This window comes from Aquarana catesbeiana, linkage group LG01 (assembly GCF_042186555.1).
Source record: "Aquarana catesbeiana isolate 2022-GZ linkage group LG01, ASM4218655v1, whole genome shotgun sequence".
In the NCBI taxonomy this organism is placed as follows: Eukaryota; Metazoa; Chordata; class Amphibia; order Anura; family Ranidae; genus Aquarana; species Aquarana catesbeiana.
The window spans coordinates 89,928,656-89,948,767 of NC_133324.1; the positions used below are offsets into that span (position 1 = coordinate 89,928,656).

The window sequence follows — 20,112 nt, forward strand, 5'->3', positions numbered from 1 at the left end:
TCTGGAGATGTTGCGGAGGTTAAGGCGGCAGGATTGAGCTAGTGATTGGATATGGGGGCTGAAGGAGAGGTCAGAGTCAAGGATTACACCCAGCACCCTGGCATGTGTGGAGGGACCAATGGTTGTGCTGTTGATCTTAATGGTAAAGTCATGCGGGGGGGGGGACCGGGAATGAGGGAAATATTACAAGCTCAGTTTTAGAAAGATTGAGTTTGAGAAAGTGGTGTGACATCCATACCGAGATGTCATTCAGTAAGTTTGAGATCTGTGAGGGGATCGAGGGGGGTGAGTTTAGGAGTGGAGAGATAGATCTGGGTGTCATCGGCGTAGAGGTGGAATTGGAAGCCATGGGAGGTTATCAACTGGCCCAGGGAAGAGGTATAGAGCGAGAATAGGAGGGGCCCAAGGACAGAGCCTTGGGGTACCCCAACAGAGAGAGGAAGAGGAGTAGAGGAGATGGGTTTGTAAGTGATACTGAAAGTGCGCTGAGATAGGTAGGAGGAGAACCAAGATAAAGCAGAATCACAGAGACCAAGGGAGTGTAGTTTGCTGAGGAGGAGCAGGTGGTCAACTGTCCAAATGAATGGACTTGCCTACACACAATCAACCAAAGTCCGACTTGATGACTTACAACCGGACTAAAACAAGGAAGTTCATAGCCAGTAGCCAATAGCTGCCCTAGCGTCGGTTTTTGTCTGTCAGACTAGCATACAGACGAGCGGACTTTTCGACCGGACTCGAGTCCGTCGGACAGATTTGAAACATGTTTCATTTCCAGGTCCGTCAAACTTTTGAGAAAAAAAAGTCTGCTGGAGCCCACACACGATCGAATTGTCCGACGGACTCCGGTTCATCCGGACCAAGTACGCTGTAAAGTCCGGTCGTGTGTACGCGGCATTAGATTTACGCCATGCTCACTCAAGAGCACGGCTGCGTCTCTTGAGACTTCTGGTGTCGTCTGCTTGCCAGGGTTGTGGCAGATGGGGCCTGGTTCTGCGTGTAGAAAGAGGAGCAAGTACGTCTAGGGAGGATATATATTATATATATATATATATATATATATATATATATATATATATATATATATATTTTTTTTTTTTTTTCTGAAAAATATAAATAAAAGTCATGAAATTATCATTTTGAAATTGGTCCACTTTTTCTTTGAAATTCAAAATGCTGTATTATTTCACTCACAAGTAACATTAGATACCTTTAGTTCTTCCAGGTCACTTGTCAATTTAGCTCATAAAAAAGAATAAAACAGCTCATAGTGCTCACTGGAGGATTTTATTAAAGTATAAAGAAGATTTGCACTTACAGCTGCAATAAAAACACAAAAGCGCCTCAGATAAACAGAGGCGGGGTATGAGCGGTGCAATCCTGCTGTTCAGCTGTCAATGTGAATGTGGTGATGTCACATGCCACACCCACTTACACATCCTGCTGCTGCTGCCTCTCTGTCCAGTGAGGAGAGAGAGAGCAGAAAGAGCCGCTGCTTTTGTGCACATCGCTGGATCAAGATCAGGCGCAGGTAAGTTTAAGGGCCTTTTCACACTGATACGTTTTTCCTGCATTTTTATCTTGTAAGAAAAACGCAAGAAAAATGTTTCCCTTTAAATCCTATGGGACTTTTCATACCGCTGAAGGTGCGGTGTGTTTTGAAAAGTCCTACATGCTGCATCTTTGGTGCGGTTTTAAAAAACCTCACCAAAAATGCATCTTCCCATTGAAATGAATGGAAATCGAGGTAAAAACGCACTCGCGATTTGTGTTTTTGGTGCGTTTTTGAGTCACGTGTCCATTTTTCACAGGTGCAGGCAACGCACGAGAAACGCAGAGGAAATGCATCTGAAACACAGCAAAATCCCGGTAAAAACGCATATGCATTTTCACTGCGATTTTGCTACAGAGCAGTGTGAAAGGGCCCTGAGAGGGGGCTGGGGGGAAACTGCACACAAAAGGTTTTTTACCTTAATGTAGAGAATGCATTAAAGTAAACAATCTTCTACCTTTAGAACCACTTCAAATTGCTGTAAAATTCAATAAATCTGTGGGCCTGCCCGTCCGACAAAGTAGCTTTGTATTGTAGTTATTTTTGGCAAGGGCTTACCTATAGAATGGGGAATTGAATCTAAATTTGGGCAGCACAATGCCTTAAGCTGGGTATACATTAGTAGAATTTTGTTTAACATTTTTTGTTCTAAGAACATTTGTTAGTTTTTCAAATTATGATGTTCATTTTCTACCGCAATGACAAGAAAATTCAAAAGAGCGGGATGAAAGTTTTTTGTTGAATGTATGAATATTTAACAGTGTATGTGGTTTTCGTTTGGTAAAGTCAGTTCATTTCAAAATCAAATGTTCACACCCACTCTATACCCGAATGGAGCGGCGCGCTCTGTGATCACTGAGTCCTTTGGACTCAGCTAATGACAGAACGAGGTAAAGGGCCAATCACAGCGGCCCTTTACCACGTGATCATCTGTGTCCAATGACAACTGATCACAAAGTAAATACAAGCCGGTTATTGGCTTTCCTTTTTTCGCATTGACAGCGTGAGGAGGGGAGAAGAGAGCCGATAACCGGCTTTTGTTAAAAGGACATCCACATTGATAATCCGGACACTGATTTTTACTGTCCCGATTATCAGTGCAGTCCCAACAGTCCCCACCAGTGCTGCCAATCAGTGCCCAACAGTGCTGCCAATCAGTGCCCATCAATGCCTCCCCATCAGTGTCACCTATCAGTGCTGCCTACCAGTGTCTATCAGTGTCGCCTATCAGTACCCATCAGTGCCCATCAGTGCTGCCTATCAATGCTGCCTCAAAAGTGCCTCCTCATCAGTGCCGCCTCAATGTCCATCAGTGACACCTATCAGTGCCCATCAGTGCCACCTATCAGTGCTCATCAGTACCGCCTCATCAATGCCCATCAGTGCCACCTATCAGTGCCCATCAGTGAAACCTCATCAGCGCACATCAGGAGAAACATTACCTGTTTGCAAAAATTTTTTTTTTTTCTCAAAATTTTAGGGGCTTTTTTCTATGCTAAGCAAAAAATAAAAAACCCAGCGGTGATTAAATACCACCAAACAAAGTCTCTATTTGTGTGAAAAAAAAATTATAAAAATGTCATATGGGTACAGTGTTGAATGACTGCACAATTGTCATTCAAATTGCGAAAGCTGAAAGCTGAAAATTGCCCTGGGCAAGAAGGGGGTAAAAGTACCCTGTAGGCAAGTGGTTAAAAGCAATTGAATTCTTGAACTACTTTTGAAGAACATTGGAATGTATACAAATTTTGGTTTGAAATTCTACTAGTGTAAATCCAGCATTAATGTTTATCACTCCAATTGCAGCACTGGGGTCATAGGTCTGTACTGCAACCAGGACTCCCCCTGCATGGAGTTTGCATTTCCTCCCTGTGCGCCAAGACATGGGTAGATTAATTGACTCCTGTCTATATTGGCTCAAGGAGCAGTATCTCACAAAAGTGAGTACACCCCTCACATTTTTGTAAATATTTTATTATATCTTTTCATGTGACAACACTGAAGAAATGACACTTTGCTACAATGTAAAGTAGTGAGTGTACAGCTTGTATAACAGTGTAAATTTGCTGTCCCCTCAAAATAACGCAACACACAGCCATTAATGTCTAAACCGCTGGCAACAAAAGTGAGTACACCCCTAAGTGAAAATGTCCAAATTGGGCCCAATTAGCCATTTTCTTCCCCGGTGTCATGTGACTGATTAGTGTTACAAAGTCTCGCCGCCGACGCCCCAGTGTGAAAGCAGCCTAACAGTGTAAATTTGCTGTCCCCCTTCAGTGTGAAAGGGGTCTTATACAAGCTGTACACTCATTACTTTACATTGTAGCAAAGTGTCATTTCTTCGGTGTTGTCACATGAAAAGATATAATAAAATATTTACAAAAATGTGAGGGGTGTACTCACTTTTGTGAGATACTGTATATATGCCTGTAATATAGGGACTTTAGATTGTAAGCTTCTTGAGATCAGGCACTGATGTGACTGTAAAGTGCTGAGTACATTTTTAGTGCTATAGTGAATCTGCAGTATTTCAGTGATGTGAAGTTATGCGATTGAATTACTCCATAGTGAAATCTGATCACCCCACCACAATGGAGCAATTAAGGTGGTCACTGCAGAGACAAGACGATGCCAGATTACTGCTCCCTCATCGGTCAGTTTAGTGTCCCCTGCAGTTCAGGGGACTGTCACTTGCTGCATAACCTCTCTGCACAATGTCACAATTGTATTGGATAGAGGCATCAGAGCCATGTATCTGTCATCATGTGGCCAATTTACATTGCCCCAGGCGGTGTATGTGATTACAGACTGAGCATTACATAGTGATTGCAGGATTCTCCACAAGAGTCATTCTGCGCTGTTTAAGATCCACCCTGCAAAACGTGCATCTGCGAGTCTTCCCTGAGCAAAGAGGAATCAGTACCAGAGATTCGGATATATCCGAATACCCGAATTACAGTATAAACGACATGCACCGAATGCTCCGTATAACTAAACGGAATTCGTTCGAATTTCCGAAATTTTAATTGAAGTTCGAATTGATATTTACATCAAACACCAGTCGAATTCTAATGCTGTGTACACACGGGCGGACTTTTTGGCATCAAAGGTCCGACGGTCTTTCCGACAGGCTTTCAACGGAGTTACAACGGACTTTCGATGGACCCTCTAACGAACGGACTTGCCTATGCACGATCACAACAAAGTCCGATGGATTTGTACGTGATGACGTACGACCGGACTAAAATAAGGATATTCATAGCCAGTAGCTGCCCTAGTGTCGGTTTTCGTCCGTCGGACTAGCATACAGATGAGCGGATTTCTCGATAGGAACTGGGTCTGGCAGAGTTCCGGCAGAAAGATTTGAAACATGTTCCAAATCTAAAGTCCGTCTGATTTTCGACAGAAAAAGTCCGCTGCAGGTCTGATGAAGCCCACACACGATCTGATTGTGCGACGGATTCGTTCCATCGGACCAGTCCGGTCGAAAAGTCCGCCCGTGTGTACACGGCATAACTGTAAACATATTTCTGAAATCAAAGACTGTGTGTGTTATTAGAGTATCATTTTGAAAAAATGCTGTTTTTGTTAAGCCAAAGGTGATTTAAAGAGTCATTGTAATCATTTGATGAAGATTTTCCTTTTGTTTGTTCACTTTGTCACATTCCAATCCAAAAAAAAATCGAAAGTGGTAGATTCAAAGAAAATATAAAACAAATTCCGAATATGAATTGTACGAATCAACCGAATTTAACGGATCTAAGCCCAGGTTCACACTGAGCTGTGGGAATGAAGCTGAACTCGCACAATTTCACTCCTGCATGTCAGTCCCGATTTTGGCAGCGATTTGACAGACATCTGTGCGGGTTTCTGCACAGATGTCAATGGAAATCACACTCTGAAATCGCAAAAAGTAGTACAGAAATTACTTTTTGAAATTGGTGCTGCGCCGCAAATACAGCGTTGCACCGATTAGGACGGTGCCATTTCCGGCAATTGCCGCCGATTTGACATGCAATTTGACATGTCTAATCGCATTTCAAAATGCACCAATGTGAACCAGGGCTAAACAAAACAAATTTTTTTCGTCATGCACATGTCTAGCGTGCTTTTGTCATGCTAAAATGCCCTTTTCTGGCACAATGAAAGTGCATGAAAACTATTCCTCTTTAAAGCATATGTAACTGTTCACATCCGTGCTCTGTATTTGTGCTGCGTTTTGAAAAGTCCTGCATGCAGCATTTTTGGTGTGCTTTTCAAAATCACACCTTCTATTGTAAATCAATGTGAACACACAACACATGCACCAAAAATGCTAAATCTAAAAATCTATGCAAGTAGATATTCTCATCTAAAAAAAAAAGTCCCTTCTATTGCTCTCAGCCTCCTCCAGATCTCCAATTTTTTAATTTTTTTTTACTACTGTGATACGGAGTGACTACAGCGTTCTCCAGGGTCCCACTGAATGCAGAACGTAGCCACCCTCTGTTGCCCACTCCTGAGTCGGAGTATGGACTATGGGATTTGTAGCATGCGTAGAGCAGATGAAAATGAGGGGGAAATTGGTTTGGAAGCTCACAGAGCACGTTACAAGAAAGCAGAAAAACACAGGAAGAAACTATTTCATGAAAAATAGGTTCATAAAACAGAGGCCATTTAAATGAATGGGATTTTGCTTGTTGGGTGTTTTTCTGGCGTTTTACGAGCTGAAAAAAAAGCTCAGGTGTGAATGCAGCCTTGGTGTATGATGGCCGGGTGGGACCACTCTGGTTCTGGGAGGACGTCATATCCCATTCTCACCATGTATACGTGCCCTTGCGGCGCCGAATCGGTGGTGAGCTATGTCCGTAGGACACATCACATCACCAACTGGGGAAAGGAGCCAATGACAGCGGCTCTTTAACATGTAAACGGCTGTGCCCAATCACAGGATGTAAACACACTTGTTGGTTATCTGCATTCCTTTTCTCACACTGTTAAAGCCTGAGGAGAGGTGAGAGCCGGTAACCAGCAAGTGTGAAAGGGGGCATCTGCACCGATCATCAGGGCACTGGTCATCAGTATCCTGATGATCAGTGCAGCCCAAACAGTGCCCACCAGTGCTGCCTATGAGTGCCAACTTGTGCCCATCAGAGCTGCCATGCAGTGCCCAGTGTTGCCAATCAGTGCTGCCAATCAGCTCCCATCAGTGCCACCTATTAGCACCTATCAGTGCCACCTATCAGCGCCCATCAGTGCCGCCTATCAGTGCCCTTCAGTGCTGCCTATCAGTGCTGCCAATTAGCTCCCATCAGTGCCACCTATCAGTGCCGCCTATCAGTGCCCTTCAGTGCTGCCTATCAGTGCCCATCAGTGCCACCTATCAGTTCCCATTAGTGCCGCATATCAGTGTCTCCTCATCAGTGCCCATCACTGCCGCCCCATCAGTGCAGCCTATCAGTGCCGATCAGTGCTACCTATTAGTGCCGCCTCATCAGTGTTCTTCAGTGCCGCCTATCAGTGCAGCCTCATCAGCGCACATCAGTAAAAGAGAAAAATTACCTGTTTGCAAAATTTTATAACAGAAACAAAGAAATATATTTTTTTTGCACCATTTTTGGTCTTTTTTCATGTTCAGCAAAAAATAAAAAACCTAGTGGTGATTAAATACCACCAAAAGAAAGCTCTATTTGTATGAAAAAAAATACAACATTTCATATGAGTACAGTGTTGCATGACCACGCAATTGTCATTCAAACTGCAACAGCGCTGAAAGCTGAAAATTGGACTGGGCAGGAAGGGGGTCAAAGTGCCAAGTAGGCAAGTGGTCAATTACCGCCAGTTTCCTAATATGTAGCCTGCATGTGGATGCATGGAACACCTGTGTACCCTATGCGGGCAAAGACGGCTCTTCACACCTGTGTACGGATAGGTAATGCCATGTCCCGTGGGACCTTAGACTTTGAACACCTTTTATTTTAATATACCTGAAATCTATTTGGCTGATTTACACTGAACGCTCTATTAGGCTTTAATTGTACAGCAGTCTGTAGTCTTATCAGAGGCCCAGGAATCACCAACACAGGCCTATGATATACACTCTCTATTAAGCCTGGAGCATATGTAAATCCATTCAGTTCACATATTACAAAGCATCTTCTTAATTAAAAGTCTCACAAGCCGTATGTCATTATGAAATCTTATCCTCGTATATTTTATATATACACATGATGTATATTTTTTAATAAAGTGCAGGACCGTAAACCAATTTTATTGTTTGCATAGCTGCATATTATCATTCCTACTATAAACTCCACAGTGGAAAAATAAAAGTACGTCAGTTAAAGCCGGAGGACACTTGTGTCTTCACAGATCATGAGAAGATGATCATTGCTTAAAATGACAAGAAATACATTCCGCTGCTGAGAGATAAAAAAGAATCCTCAACAGGTCTGAGGAAGGCAATGGCATATCCTAAGCTTAGAATTGTACTACAAGCGACTGAATGATATTCATCTCATATGCTTCTATTAAAGCTAAAGTCAAGTTAAAGCGGTAGCACCAATTTTTAGATTTTTTTCGAAACCCTGCAAGGTAAAGGCATAATGTGCTAGTATGCAACTCATACTAGCACATTATGAAGTACTTACCTTAGAAAGAAGCCTTCCAGCAGCATGCTGTCACCGCTGAGAAGGCTTCCATCTTCACCCGGTCTTCCTTCCAGGTTTGCGTGCTCAGGCAATCTGATTGGCCGCACCGCGATGACATCACTCCCACACATGCACACGGGTGTCACAGACCACGGCACGGGGCTCTGAAGGGTATGCCGTCTCTTCAAATCGCATGTGCCGGTGACATCACTGGCTGCATGCAGTGTGAATAAACAGTGCAGGTTTAAGAGGTATTCACAGTACCTACAGGTAACCCTTACTATAGGCTTACCTGTAGGTACAAGTGCAAAAAAAGAGTTTACTTCCACTTTAACACCTTCATGCCTAAGCCTTTTCTTGACACAAGTTAAAATCCATATTTTTTGCTAGAAAATTACCTAGAACCCCCAAACATTTTATATATATATATATATATATATAAATAAAATGTTTGGGGTATATATATATATATATATATATATATATATATATATATATATATATATATATATTAGCAGAGACCCTACAGAATAAAGTGGCGATCTTAGGTAGTTTTTTTATTTTTTAATGTTTGTTCAGGGGGTCTGTCTTTGCATATCAGTCTTGAGCGCGTTTGAATTTTAGACAGATATTGCCTTTCTGCAGTGACTAAGAGAGGTACAGAGCAGTACCATCTATCATTTAGATTCTACACTTTTGCAAAGTACTATCAGTCTAACACTGGCAGCTTGCTGACAGGAGGAGAGACCAGAGTGATGATCTCATCAGTGTGTGTGTGATGTTTCCTCATTGTCCGTTCATGTGACCAGATTCTTCTGTATTTACCAATCAGGAGGCGCTGAGTTTACCTGGTTCTTCTCCAAACAGTGCAGCGCCCACCAGTCACACAGGCAACAGTCCATTCACTCTGGCTCCTGTAAAGTGGTGTTCCAGCCTGGGTAAAAAAAAAAAAAAAAAGTCAGCAGGTACAAATACTGTAGCTGCTGACTTTTAATATTAGGACACTTACCTGTCCAGGGAGCCCGCAATGTCGGCACCCCAACTGATCTTCGGATCGGCTGTCAGGTGCTGCCGTCGCCATCTCCAGTAAGGGAAACCAGCAATGAAGCCTTTCGGCCTCACAGACAGTTCCTTACTGCACATGCGCAAAGCGCGCTGCACTTTCTAATTGGCTTGGCAGTGCAAGAAGGAGGAGGGGGGCCAAACTTCCAAAGGGCGGTTCCGTGGTGCCATATCCTGGAAGTGGGAACAGGGACCTGTCAAAAACAGGTACCCCCCCCCCCCCCCAAAGGGTGCCAAATGTGGCACCGGAGGGGTGGAGGAAGAAAATAAGCAGAAGTTTCACTTTTGGGTGGAACTCTGCTTTAAGCAGTCTATGGGATGTCTTTTTATAATTTATTGCTTGTAGAACTTGAAACAGGAGATTGTTTGCGTTGGTATGGGATACTCCAAAAGTGCTGGCTTGTCCCAGGAAAACACACTTCACTGAGCAAAATTTTTTTTTGACAGTCCTTAAGCCAGAAAGAAAGGGGAAGGCCAGAAGTGAGACCCTGTGGGGGCTGTCTCAGAAAGAGCTACCTCTGGCACCCCAAAAGTACTACAACACACAGTCATTAGGCTCCTGAGCTCAGGTCAGTTCTCACAATTTTCCAGGGCAGCTATACAACTTCCAGCCTCCACCAGACACTCTTTAGTGAGTTCTCCAGACTAGATTCCTAGGTGAAACAGCTGAGTTTGCTCCAAACGTAATTAGGAATAGACCCTCCAACTCTGCTATAACCGGGACCTCAATGAACATTAGCAGACTCCAGCAGAACTGCCTCAAAGGGGCAGCAGCCCCTGAGTCTGGAACTTCTCTAGCAGGACAAGAGCTAGGGCTGTTCCAGACCCACAGACTATTTATGTTCCTCCCTACCATCTACTGAGCACACCTCCCCAGGGACTGGCTACAGCACAATAAGGATCCAAGCTGTCTATTTGACTCTCACAGCTCTCTATGTTCTGGAAGCCTCCAAAATGTAGGGGGAAGCAACAGTCAAGAGAAATCAATAGCTGTACAATGATAATAGGAGGAGCCACAAAGAAATATCTATCATCCTAGCAACCTACCTAGAAGGATGCTACAGCCACAATGTCAAATATTTCACATTGATATTGTGAACATAACCACAGCCACATTTTCTGCTGAAGAATAGGAAATTCAGACCTTGGGTAAAAAATATGACCCAACTTGAGCGCTCACAGTTGGTGAATGAGCTTCACGAAAGTGAGTAACAGTCCTTTGTTTGACAGACGTTCGGTTGTCAGTCAATTATTGACCAGCCAGCAGAGAATGGTGCGCAAATCGATGGCTTGCTTCTTTCTAATGTGTCCTATAATTAAAGAAAACCTGTCAATAGTCACCTAGCTGTTGTGCTGATGCACTGACTTCAATACTTGGCACAAGCATAGACATAAGGATTTCTGATATTTCGCTGACACTCATTTGCCGTGTACTTGCTTTGGATGTGTGACTCTGAGGAACTTAAAGTCAAACTAAAGTAGTTATAAAGTAAAAAAAATCTCAGGTAGGCAGACTACGCAATGTTGCTATGTCTCGTCTGCAGAAAAAAAAAAAAAGCCTCTTACATTGATTTTAAGTAGGAGGAATGCCCCTCAAAATTGGTAATTGATGGGAAGAATGCTCCTTGCATTGGTGGTCAGTGGGAAGAATGCCCTTACAATTATGGTCACTGGGAAGAATGCCCTTACAGTGCCTTATGCTGTTGGCTCTGCTTATTGGCATTGGCACTGGAAATATGCAGGTTCCGTCAGATGGGAGGTCAATCAGCCACAGCTCAAGGAACCCCTAGCAACGTCTGGATGTTGCTATTGCATCTTACTTTGGTGGTCAGTGGGAAGAATGCTCCTTACATTGACAGTCAGTGGGCAGAATGCTCCCTACAGTGATGGTCAATGAGAAGAATGATCCTTACTTTGGTCATCAGTGGGAAAAATGTCCTTTGCATTGGTGATCAGTAGTAAGAATGCTCCTTAAGTGGTGGTCAGTGGAAAGAATGCCCCCTTACATTGATGGTCAGTGGGAAGAATGCTCCTTACATTGGTGGTCAGTGGGAAGAACGCCCCCTTACATTGGTGGCCACTGGGAAGATTTCTCTTACAGTGGTGCCTTACAGACAGTTAAAAAGGTCATTAGCCTTATGCTGTTGGCTCTGCCAAGTGGCATTGGCACTGGAACTATGCAGGTTCCGTCAGACGAGGGGGTCAATCAGCCACAGCTCAAGGAACCCCTAGTAACCTCCTGATGTTGCTATTGCATCTTGCTTCGGTGGTCAGTGGGAAGAATGACCCTTACATAGGTCATCAGTGGGAAGAATGTCCCTTGCATTGGTGATCAGTAGGAAGAATGCTCCTTAAGTGGTGGTCAGTGAAAAATTCCCCCTTACACTGGTGATTAGAGGGAACAATGCCCCCTTGCATTGGTGGTCAGTGGGAAGATTGCTCTTACAGTGGTGACTTACAGACAGTTAAAAAGGTCATTAGCCTTATGCTGTTGGCTTTGCCAAGTGACACTGAAACCATGCAGGTTCCGTCAGACAGGGGGTCAATCAGTCACAGTTCTAGGAACCCCTAGCAACCTCTGGATGTTGCTATTGCGTTTTGCTTCAGTGGTCAGTGGGAAGAATGCCCCTTACATTGGTGGTCAGTGGGAGGAATGCTCCTTACAGTGGTTGTCAGCGGGAGGAATGCTCCCTACCGTGGTCGTCAGCGGGAGGAATGCTCCCTACCGTGGTCGTCAGCGGGAGGAATGCTCCCTACCGTGGTCGTCAGCGGGAGGAATGCTCCCTACCGTGGTTGTCAGCGGGAGGAATGCTCCCTACCGTGGTCGTCAGCGGGAGGAATGCTCCCTACCGTGGTCGTCAGCGGGAGGAATGCTCCCTACCGTGGTCGTCAGCGGGAGGAATGCTCCCTACCGTGGTCGTCAGCGGGAGGAATGCTCCCTACCGTGGTCGTCAGCGGGAGGAATTCTCCCTGCCGTGGTCGTCAGCGGGAGGAATGCTCCCTATCGTGGTCGTCAGCGGGAGGAATGCTCCCTACCGTGGTCGTCAGCGGGAGGAATGCTCCCTACCGTGGTCGTCAGCGGGAGGAATGCTCCCTACCGTGGTCGTCAGCGGGAGGAATGCTCCCTACCGTGGTCGTCAGCGGGAGGAATGCTCCCTACCGTGGTCGTCAGCGGGAGGAATGCTCCCTACCGTGGTCGTCAGCGGGAGGAATGCTCCCTACCGTGGTCGTCAGCGGGAGGAATGCTACCTACCGTGGTCGTCAGCGGGAGGAATGCTACCTACCGTGGTCATCAGCGGGAGGAATGCTCCCTACCGTGGTCGTCAGCGGGAGGAATGCTCCCTACAGTGGTCGTCAGCGGGAGGAATGCTCCCTACAGTGGTCGTCAGCGGGAGGAATGCTCCCTACAGTGGTCGTCAGCGGGAGGAATGCTCCCTACAGTGGTCGTCAGCGGGAGGAATGCTCCCTACAGTGGTCGTCAGTGGGAGGAATACTCCCTACAATGGTCATCAGTGAGAGGAATGCTCCCTAAAGTGGTCATCAGTGGGAGGAATGCTCCCTACTCTACAGGACTTTGGTCTGGCCGCACCTGGAGTATGCAATCCAGTCCTCAGGAAGGATGTGCTGGAACTGGAGAGGGTCCAGAGAAAAGCGAATTAGGGATTGGAGGACCTTAGTTATAAGGAAAGTTTACGAGCACTGAACTTATTCTCTCTGGAGAAGAAATGCTTGAGAGGGGATATGATTTTAATGTACAAATACCATACTGGTGACCCCACAATAGAGATAAAATATTTCCACGCAAGGGAACATAAAAAGACATGCGGCCATTCACTAAAATTAGAAGAAAAGCAGTTTAACTTTAAACTGCGTAGAGGGTTCTTTACTGTAAGAGCGGTAAGGATGTGGAATTCTCTTCCACAAGCAGTGGTTTCAGCGGGGAGCATTCATTATTTAAAAAAACTATTAGATAGGCAACATATAGGGATATACAATGTAATATTGACATAAAAGCACACACAGGTTGGACTTGATGGTCTTTTTTCAACTTCACCAAATACGGTATGTAACATCATTATCATTGGTAAGAATGTCCCTTGCATTGGTGATCAGTAGGAAGAATGCTCCTTAAGTGGTGGTCAGTGGAAAGATTGCTCTTACGGTGGTGCCTTACAGACAGTTAAAAAGGTCATTAGCATTATGCTGTTGGCTCTGCCAAGTGGCATTGGCACTGGAACTATGCAGGCTCCGTCAGATGGGAGGTCAATTAGCCACAGCTCTAGGAACCCCTAGAAACCTCTGGATTTTGCTCATTGAAAACAACGGGAGAAAACCTCAAAAGTTGGGCACCAGCTGTGATTTTGTAAGGAGCATTGGCTACCTGGGATTTATCCAGCCCTAATTCAACCCTTGCAGTGTGGAGAAGGTGGGGGTTGTCTCACTGCAAGGGAGAAATGTTCCTTTCCCCAGAGTTCAACTAAATACAATCACAATAAATACCAGATCTTATTATGTCAAGAGCTTAGCACATTTTTTTAATATGAATAGTCCACTCCCAAAATAGCGTGCCTTGTTGGAGCCAGCAGCCAGACCCCCGTATTCCCCATGCACAGGAACATACCGTCAGCACTGCCATTCTTGTACATCAATACACTGCTGCCATAGAGGAGCATACAGCTATCTCACTCTACAGTCAACCCCATATACACGATATGACATTATAATAACAATCCTACAATGAAAAACAGCGGCAATCCTGACCATTCCTCCTATTTCATGTTAATAAAAATATCTAATCAAAGCTCAGTGCCAATCTGACAAAGCAATTATCTGCTGTGACCAACGTGTGTTTTGGAAATAATGCATTGAATATCTTTTCAGCTTCACAGCACAAGACGGATGAAACAAAGGCAGCAGCAGCAGGACTGCAGCAAGGACCTTGGCTGGCCATGGTGGCAGATACCAGTAATATGAATGATACAGGTCAGATCTCCAACTACATCCAACAGTCTGCATAACACAATCAAGAACACCCCCCCCCCCCCCCCTCCTCCCAGAGCCAGGACCTGGAATGCACCGACGGATGGATTAGTATAGGGGAGGAAAAAGGGGCTTTGTGTGAACACTGGGAAGGAGGGATTATTTTGGAAGCAATAAAGTGAGAGAAGAGAACTGCAGCAGCCGAGACCCGGATGGGCTGAATATGATGGAGAGTGTGCGAGTTGTGTCACATTTACTTTGACGTCATTAGAATGTAAATGATGGCGAATTGTGATATAAAAAGAAAAAAAGGTTTTCCCTTCCTATTGACTGTACATACAATATAATTATATTCATTATTTTTTAAATTCGACATTTACTTGTGCCCGTTGGGGTCTTGTTTGTATTTATTTTAACATCTTAAAGGCGATTATTGACACATTTGAAATGTATTGTAACTGTAATGTATCCCTTTATTTTGTCAAGCCTTGCACAAACTGTTGCCACTATATAAAGCCTGTAGAATAATATTTATAATAATAATAATAATAATACTAAACTAAAAGTGGGGTTGGGTATAATAGGAAATATGTACAATTTTAAATGCTATTAAGGTGGTTGTAAAGGCTCAAGGTTTTTCACCCTAATGTATTAAATGCATAAGAATATATATATATATTTTTTTTTTATTGATCCGAGCATTATTAATTTTTTAATTAAAAAACGATTATACATACATGGTAAATTATGGAGCTTTCTAAAATATACATTTATTATTTACAATTTTCTCCCTCCTGTCGTGGCCGTTGTCATCATGATTGTGGGCATGTGAAGCCCAATCGATATCTCTTCCTGGATAAGCTTCGGAGAGGTGCATGCTGGGTAACCATGTACTTCTCGATCTCGCGCATGCGCGATTCACCGGTGGTTGTAGCACCGATTATTTCTAAAGTTGCCAGAACAACGGGCAGCGACAGAGGAAGGTCCCGCCCTGTTGTTATGGCAAGATAGATAAGCACATCTCGGTGCTGTGATCCGCCCTAAATCGCGTCATTTCCTGATCACAGACTCCTGATCATTTCCCAGGAGCACAGGCGAGGGAGGAAGTGACGAAGAGCTCCGCGGACCAGGAAGTGGCAGATAAGAGGACTACATAGCAACAGGGCGATTCTGGTAAGTATATAAAAAAAAAATTCCTCCAAATGTTTTTTAATAGGTTTAGAGGAGTCTGATTATAAAAAAAAAAAAAAATTCAAATTGAATTTGACCTTGTATCCGCCTCTTTAAAGCTAGGCTGTACTGTGAAAGTAAAACGCTGTACAAGGAGCCCAATCAGTTTAGGTGTTGACAAGGGGCATGCTGATAGCAGGAGAGAACAGAGTGACAAAGAGCATGTGGTGGGTTTAGGATAACCTAAGCTTAGAGGAATTGGGTTGAATAATGCTGGCCATCAGACTGCAAACAACTAGTGGCAGAGAAATAGTACTGTGGGGAAAATCTCTGGATTGAAGGTGAATATTGCTGCAAAAGCTAGTTTTGTTATTTTACCTTCTAATGGGCTGTTTATCAGAATCTTGCTATTTTTGGATATCTGCTTTAAACATGTTCTTTCTACCTTTTCTTTGTATTTCTGATAGTAGAACATTGATTTTGACTTAAGAAAAATATTTGCCAGATGTGCTTTTAACAATTAAGGGACCTAACCTTCAAATGAAAATGCAGTAATGATTTCAAGTGCTTGTGGTGTTAGTGACTGCCCCATAGACATGCAGATGGTTAAAGCACTCCAGGAGTGACTAGTTATGGAAATATTGAAATTACAGCAATTTTCCTGTACAGGTGAATAGACATGTGCAGAGGAAAATCACAGAAAGAATTCTAAATTGGTCACAGAAACAGTCCACCATTGACATGCTTGTTTTTTCTACAGCACCGCTATATTGCCGATGTCATCAGGCCTTGATTGGACAACTCATTCTAAGCTATTCTGCCAAGAGAGAAGACATCCATGAGCCTTGCAGTATCCAGATAGTGTGGGGTTTAATGCATATAATGCCAAGCATTCTGAAATGACACTTGATGAAAACAATAACTCATTAGGAAGGAATAAACATACGCTTATCTGCCTATCTGCTCAAGAATCCCTTAATGTATAATGTATATATTATACCTAATCAAACCTGGACCAACCCAAACCATTGGACATACTAAGGAGGACCACAAAACTCAGTGTAAAATTAGCCTTCCTCAAATTTTTACTCCAAAGAAACCCTTACAAAATCTTATTTGGGGATCCCCTGCGTAAACCAATTCATCAATGCCCCTTATATCAGAGATCGGTGGAAAGACCATCCCTTACATTGGAGGTCAGTGGGAAGACCATCCCTTACATTGAAGGTCAGTGGGAAGAATGTCCCTTACATTGGAGGTCAGTGGGAAGAATGTCCCTTACATTGGAGGTCAGTGGCAAGAATGTCCCTTACATTGGAGGTCAGTGGGAAGAATGTCCCTTACATTGAAGGTCAGTGGGAAGAATGTCCCTTACATTGGAGATCAGTGGGAAGAATGTCCCTTACATTGGAGATCAGTGGGAAGAATGTCCCTTACATTGGAGATCAGTGGGAAGAATGTCCCTTACATTGAAGGTCAGTGGGAAGAATGTCCCTTACATTGGAGGTCAGTGGGAAGAATGCTCCTTACATTGGTGGTCAATGGGAAGAATGTCCCTTACAATGCCAGTCATTGGGAAGAACGCCCCTTACATTGGAGGTCATTGGAAAGAATGCCCCTTACATTGGAGGTCAGTGGGAAGAACGCCCCTTACATTGGAGGTCAGTGGAAAGAATGCCCCTTACATTGGAGGTCAGTGGAAAGAACGCCCCTTACATTGGAGGTCAGTGGGAAGAATGCCCCTTACATTGGTGGTCAGTGGGAAGAACGCCCCTTACATTGGAGGTCAGTGGGAAGAATGCCCCTTACATTGAAGGTCAGTGGGAAGAATGCCCCTTACATTGGTGGTCAGTGGGAAGAACGCCCCTTACATTGAAGGTCAGTGCTAAGAATGCCCCTTACATTGAAGGTCAGTGGGAAGAATGCCCCTTACATTGGAGGTCAGTGGGAAGAATGCCCCTTACATTGGAGGTCAGTGGGAAGAAGGCCCCTTACAACAGTGGTCAGTGAGAAGAACACTTTCTTACAGAGGTGGTCAGCAGGGAGAATACCCTACAGCGGTGCCTTACAGACGGTTAAAAGGGCCCTTGGGATCATGCTGTTAGCTCTGCCAAGCGGCATTGGCCCTGAAACTATGCAGATCCCATCAGATGGGGGGCTCAATCAGCCACAGCTCAAGCTCAAGTCTAGCAACCTTGAGAATGGCTGTTACAAGGGTTGTTGCTGGGGTTTATACAGATTTTTACTCCTATATTATCAAAGCAATCATCACAAAAGTCTTCCAGGATGCTGGACAATTTCTAATGCTCAAGATCTACTTGGAAAACCAGGGTCAGATCTTCTAAGTTGTATCAATCCAATGAACACCATTTCTTTTCAAGCAGCCAATCACAGTTATCCTTTTGTTCCTGAAATCTTCAATTTACAACTTTTAAACAAAGAAGCAATGACATGAAATGCTGAATTCATGGCAGACTCACCAAAATTGTTAGCAAGCAAATAATCGCAATGTATGCATTAAAAACATAACTGATATATTTCATACAGAAAATTATTATATTTGGTACGATAAAATGTTAACTAGTTACCAAACGATGGTTGGTGTTCACAAACCTCCCTTTCCTGGTGGACTATTTCTGCCCCTACAGCATGTGGATGGGGAAGATTGATATTTATCGTGAAAGGCGCCCACCGGATGGGTTGTTTATTTTTTTCCCATTTTTTTTAAATTTATTTTTCCAATCTGCAGCTTGCTTTTTAGGTGCCAATAGGCATGAGATGAGTGTCACACAATCCATGACCAAAGTGGCTTCTGTGCTCTAACGTGAGCCTCCACATTCCTGGCTGACCCCATGAGAGCACCGACATGTGATACCATGGTGCTAATGTGTATGTATGACTGCCAGACGGTCAGATCTAGTGACCACCATCCCATCCCTATGGTCACCTTGGGTCCCCTGCTGCAAGCATCCATCCGCAACGTCCTGCAGCCAGGTCAGGGTGGGCTGGGGTCCTGATAGAAGGGGACGATTGGAGTCCTGATAGAAGGGAAGGATTGGGGTCCTGATAGAAGGGGAGGATTGGGGTCCAGATAGAAGGGGAGGATTGGGGTCCAGATAGAAGGGGAGGATTGGGGTCCAGATAGAAGGGGAGGATTCGGGTCCTGATAGAAGGGGAGGATTCGGGTCCTGATAGAAGGGGAGGATTCGGGTCCTGATAGAAGGGGAGGATTCGGGTCCTGATAGAAGGGGAGGATTCGGGTCCTGATAGAAGGGGAGGATTCGGGTCCTGAAAGAAGGGGAGGATTGGGGTCCCGATAGAAGGGGAGGATTGGGGTCCCAATAGAAGGGGAGGATTGGGGTCCCGATAGAAGAGACAATAGGGGTCCCGATAGAAGGGGAGGATTGGGGTCCCAATAGAAGGGGAGGATTGGGGTCCCAATAGAAGGGGAGGATTGGGGTCCCAATAGAAGGGGAGGATTGGGGTCCCAATAGAAGGGGAGGATTGGGGTCCCAATAGAAGGGGAGGATTGGGTTCCTAATAGAAGGGGATGATTGGGGTCCTAATAGAAGGGGAGGATTGGGGTCCCAATAGAAGGGGACGATTCTGATAGAAGGGGAGGATTGGGGTCCTGATAGAAGGGGATGATTGGGGTCCCAATAGAAGGGGACGATTCTGATAGAAGGGGAGGATTGGGGTCCTGATAGAAGGGGAGGATTGGGGTCCTGATAGAAGGGGAGGATTGGGGTCCTGATAGAAGGGGACCATTGGGGTCCTGATAGAAGGGGGCGATTGTACTCACCAGTTGGCTGGAGGTTCTGCAGAGAAGTGTGGAGCTGTCAGTGGTGTGCAGGCTTCCTCTGCGTCCTCCTCCTTCTCCTGCTTAGACCAGCTGAGCTCAGCCACTCACAGCTCCTTGGATACTGTATGCTTCTAATCAGATGCTGGCAGCCAACTAAGCCAGGAATGTGCTATGATGTTACTGCTCTGAGCCCGGCTACTCCCCCACGGTGAACGTGTCCGCTCCCCTCCAATGTTAACTATTCATAGACAGCAGCAGCAGCAGTGCGGCCACAGCTCAGCCCATCCTATGTGCGGACAGCCATCGGAGCTGCATCCAGCCCCGCCCTCTCCTCTCATTGACACGCCTTCCAGCTTGTTACATTGTATCCACCATCCCCTATGTACAGAGCATCCAGCCCCTCCCTCTTCTCTCATCGCTGACGTCCCGACTTGTTACATTGTATCCCAGTGTGTACATTCCAATGATACTCAGCACAGCAGCCTGTCATCCGACCGAGAGCTACAACTGTCAGTGGCTACAATAGATGCAAGACAATGGCTATAATAGATGCAGTTCTGGTTTTATTTCTGCTCATCAAATATATTTATATAAAATATTATTGTGCTCAGATCCATGAAAAAATGACACGCTGTACAGATCTTAACACAGCATGTTTGAACCCCCGTCTGCTTAAACCTTTATGCTGTGTTACTTATGCAAAATGGCAACATCAGGTGTCCCCATCACAGTGTCCCCTTCACATCAGGTGTCCCCATCAGAATGTCCCCTTACATCAGGTGTCCCCATCACAGTGTCCCCTTACATGAGGTATCCCCATCACAGTGTCCCCTTACATCAGGTGTCCCCATCACAGTGTCCCCTTACATCAGGTATCCCCATCACAGTGTCCCCTTACATCAGGTGTCCCCATCACA

General features: G+C 44.8%; 1 protein-coding gene across 4 annotated transcripts in view; it reads right to left on the minus strand.

Annotated features, from left to right (window-relative positions):
• DAB2 (DAB adaptor protein 2) overlaps nt 1–19,564 on the minus strand; it is a 272,840-nt gene extending 253,276 nt beyond the window's left edge. For 2 of the 4 annotated variants that reach the window (XM_073621624.1, XM_073621634.1), the window contains exons 1-2: nt 19,196–19,564; nt 9,030–9,115 (exon numbers count right to left, since the gene is read on the minus strand). The gene's annotated coding sequence lies outside the window, so the exon portion shown is untranslated. The remainder of the gene's footprint in view (nt 1–9,029; nt 9,116–19,195) is intronic. The other 2 variants (XM_073621614.1, XM_073621641.1) reach the window with 2 other exon arrangements.
• Between the last annotated feature and the right edge of the window lie 548 nt (nt 19,565–20,112).